Raw genomic sequence first — 4,694 nt, forward strand, 5'->3', positions numbered from 1 at the left:
CTTATACGTGAATTTAAAAACACATTCATCAATCTCGTTAGAAGAATTGAAGTTGTCAATAATAACTTGAATTTGCCTTAGATAAAAGAAATTATTTTCTAGACTCATCAGATTTACCAAAAAATAGGAGAAACTCCACAGTATCATCATTAGGAAAATGAGATTTTAATGTAGACCATAACCAACAAATAATTTTGACATACACCTTAATCATTCCCTCCCTTTCTAATCTGCCCAACCGAAAAGATAAACAACAATCAAGGGCTACGGGCCATTTTTTTGTCATAGAATGGGTGTTTGATGATCCTTATTGCATGTGACCTATTGAATAGGTTATTTGATATAATTTTAAGAGATATTTTTATGTTCTCCTCAAAAATTTGGCAGCCTTCTGGCGCGCCCTCTCCACGAGGGGAGGTTGGGGATGGCACTTTTGTTGAAAACCTAATCCAAGCATTATGATTTTGATGATAACAAATATTTTAGTGTCTATTACTATTTTCTCTCATTTCTATGATATTTTGCTTTGTTTTGTGTGTAGTAATATTTTAGGAAATTAATCCACCATTCATTTGCATTTTTTATCAGCTCAAGACTGGGTAGACTATAGTTGCAGTCAGTTTTTTATTTGTTATGTATTTTTCCTTTCTTTAGGAGTACCATATAATTGGGTTGATATCTTTGTTGAGTAACCTTCCAAACACACAGGGGGAGAGAAAAATATTTTTGATAGAGTTTTTTTAGTACATCATACTATATGATTTTAGCTTCATATTATACAACATTATTTCATATTGTATGATTTGTTGTGCTCTATCAAAATCATAGCCGCCAAAAGTTAAAAAAAATACTAATTAAGTGTAGATCGTATAGTAAAATTTAGTTTATATTATATGTCCTAATTAAAATCAATCTTAATTTCCCTCAATATCAAGCAATCAAATTATGGATAATTATTATGATCGATCATACTGTACAATATAGATCGTACAATACGATTAACAGTGTATGAAATTTGTCATCGCATCCCAGACAAATAGAAGAAATTTTTATAGTTTGTACCATACAATGTTTTGATTGTAATGTACATAATGTTATAAAGGTTTAATAGTTCATCTACATGAACTTGTTGGACGAGTTAAATTACACTAATTGTATGGTATAATACATGTATTATACTATACGAATAGAAGATGGAACTCTTGGAAATTAGGGTTTCTTAAAGCCCACTACTTAAGTTTTACTAATACTTCCATTAGAATATCATTGGATGTTGAGGCTTCAAGAGAGAGAGAGAGAGCCTTGAGGGGGAGAAGAAGGAGAGCTTTGTGAGAGAAGAGAGGAGATTTTGTGAAGGAGAAGTTGTGAGGGATTCACAAGTTTTCTCCAAGTAAGAATCTGACCTAATATCTACAAGCCTCCACATGTATTCTCTGTGGTTCCAAATAAGAAGTTCTTTAAAAAAGATCATACTTCTCTAACCATCACCTAAAAGGTGAAAATAGAGTTGTGGTTCTTTGACAATCACTTGGAGGGTGAAATAAGAGTTTTGGTTCTCTAGCCATCACCTGGAGAGTGAAAATAGAGTTAAGGTTCACTACTTATAAAAGAATTACAGTTCTCTGTAGCACCAGGGTGGTGAAACAGCATTTGTACAGGCTTATCCACCTTGTTGTGAGAGCAAAAGGAGAGTCACTACTATGAGAGGGAGTCTCTAAGTAGTGGATGCAGGTCCAGTGAACGAACATAATTATATGAGTTCATTCTGGTTAGTTCTACAATTATATGTGTGGTTAAAAAATCTAATTTATTTCATTATTATGAAATTTAGTTATTTACGTATATAATGTGTTGATTATCGTGTGTGGGTTTGAAAAGTTTTCAAAGAATTTCTTTTTCCTAAAGAATTTTTTAAATATCCAATGCACCCCCTCTCTTAGTTAGCATCGGGCTAGTTCTTAAAGTTTTAACAACCTTCATGAACTTTCAAGTGGTATCTGAGCGGGATTCAAAAATTAAGTTTTAAATAACTTTTGAAAAATGATCAATAGCTAGCTTTAGAAATTGTAATACTAAGAAAGGATATTCAATCACACGACCACCTTTATTTAATAATATTCCTTTTAATTTTTGGAAATTTTGTATGTCTACTTTTTCGTAATCAATTGATTATTATATATGGATGCTAGTTCAGGAAGGATATTATATCTTCACATTAGTTAATGGCATGAAAACTAAATTACATTTTTCTAAATGGAGTTTAAAAGATAGAGATTTAATCCAACTTAATGTTAAATGCATAAATATTTCTTTTATGATTTGAAATCTGACGATTACATACGTATATTTACTTGCACTACTGGAAAAGAAATCAAGGATAGACTCTATATATCCTACGAAGGAATAATTAAAGTAAAACAATCTATATTAAATATTCGGCTCCATTATTATGAACTCTTTTGCACGAAATCTAACAAAAATCATATTTGAAATGTATACTTGGTTTACGTAAATCATCACTTCAATGAATGCATTGGGTAGAGAACTCACAAATTTTGAAAAGGTTACTAAAATTCTAAATTGTCAACCTAGTTCTTATGATACAAAAATAACAATTATTATTGAAGCCGAGGATCTGAATATTTATTTTATAGATAACTTACTTGGGTCACTCATTGCCTACGAGCAAGGAGTGAGTCAAAGATAACTAGATGCAAGTGAAAAGAGGAAAGAGAAAACTGTAGCCTTAAAGGAAAATGATTCAGACAATTCTTCTGATGAAGAAGATGAAAATATCACCCTGATGAACAAGGAGTTCAAAAGATTTCTAAAGAAAAAGTAAAGCGCCATTATTAGTGGAGTAAATATAAAAATGATAAAAAGTCTTAAGCTTCCTATGATATTATCTTTTATGAATGTCAAAAACTAATGGAGTTAAAGTCTAATTGCTTAAGTCTTAAAGCTTACCTGAGTAATGAGAAATGTGAAGAAAAAGCTAAACTCAAAAAAGGCAAGTAAAGGATTCAAAAGGCCTTATAGGTAGACTCTACTTCAGACTCATCTAAAACTAAAGTAGAAGAGGATGTAACCAACCTATGTTTAATGGCAGATAATCATCTTAATCATCATGATCAAGAGGAGGTATGTGAGCTTTCCTATAATGAATTATTTGAAGTTTTTGAAAAAATTCATACTGCATATAGGAAGCTCAAGAAAGCACATACAAGCCTTAAATCTGACTTTACATTTTTGTCGGAAGAGCAAGAAATACCTCAGAAAAGATCATTCCACTTTGGATAATAATTATTTTGTTTTATTAGATGAATTTGACTCTTTAAATAAGATGCATCTTGGCTTAACTGCTAAACATGATTCATTGAAAATATTGCATATTGAATTAGAAAATCAATTCAAGGAAATAAAAACTAATGCATGAAAACTAGATGGAAGTAAGCATGCATTGAAAATTAAAAACTCAATTCTTGAAACTAAAAATAAATCTTTACATGTTCAACAAAAAGCTTACAAAGAAAACAAAATGCCTCCAACACTTACACAGTTCATAACACACCATCACAACATGCATTTAAACCTAAGAAGAGGCACCATAACCCATATAAATTAGTAAACCATTTTCTTGGAGTTAGATGTTTCTTCTATGAGCTAGGACACATCTCCTACATTTGCACTATCCATTATAGAACATATTTGGTGTGGAAACTAAAATTGTATAATTGACAGCATAGCATATAAGCATTTTATCCCACATTCCATAAGGTGGAACCCAAACACTTTTTGGTTGCCAAACCTAACAACTGATGATTTTATAGGGATGCTCTCACAGAAAGCCTCATGAGAGCATGTGGTATGTAGTCAATAGATGTTAACGCACATGACTAGAGATGCATATCAAATCATTTTTCTAGAGGCAAGGGCAGGAGGAAACATGACACATGGAGATAACAAGACTAGGAGAGTGGTGGGATCAAGTATAATTGGAAACTCTAAAAAATTTCATTATAAAAAATGTTTTATTGGTAGATGACTTAAAATATAACCTTCTTAGCATAAGTTAGCTATGTGGTAAAGGATTTATTATTATATTTTTGTCTACCAGCTTCATGGTTAGCTTAAATATAATTAAACATGTTTACATATTAGATTTAAATTGTGTTGAACTTGGTGCTTCTTTTTTACTTAAAAACTATTGTTCATGAATACTAGTTATGACATAGGAGATTATGTCATGCAAGCATGAAAAACCTTAGAAAATCACACAAAAAGACTTAATGAGAGGCATACCAAAACTTGAGTTCACTAAGGACCACATGTGTGATACTTATTTGTTAAAAAAGTAAGTCAAATTCTCCTTCCACTCAATTAAGGACATTAACATTAGCAAACCTTTAGAAGTACTTCACGTGGATCTTTTTTGATCTCTTAGCACTGTAAGCCTAGGAGGGAAAGCCTTTGGGTATTTGATTGTTGATGATTACTCGAGGTTTACCTGGGTTAGATTCCTATCTCATAAAAGTGAATCATTAAAGAAATATATATCATTATCCACTTGGATTTATAGGAAGCTAGGTTATGAAATTCTGACAATTCACAGTGATCATGGTGGAGAATTTGAGAATGAGATATTTGAATCATACTGTAAGGATAAAGAGATAGGTCATAATTTTTTTAGCTCC

This window comes from Dendrobium catenatum, unplaced genomic scaffold (genome assembly GCF_001605985.2).
Source record: "Dendrobium catenatum unplaced genomic scaffold, ASM160598v2 fragScaff_scaffold_852, whole genome shotgun sequence".
NCBI classification, from domain to species: domain Eukaryota; kingdom Viridiplantae; phylum Streptophyta; class Magnoliopsida; order Asparagales; family Orchidaceae; genus Dendrobium; species Dendrobium catenatum.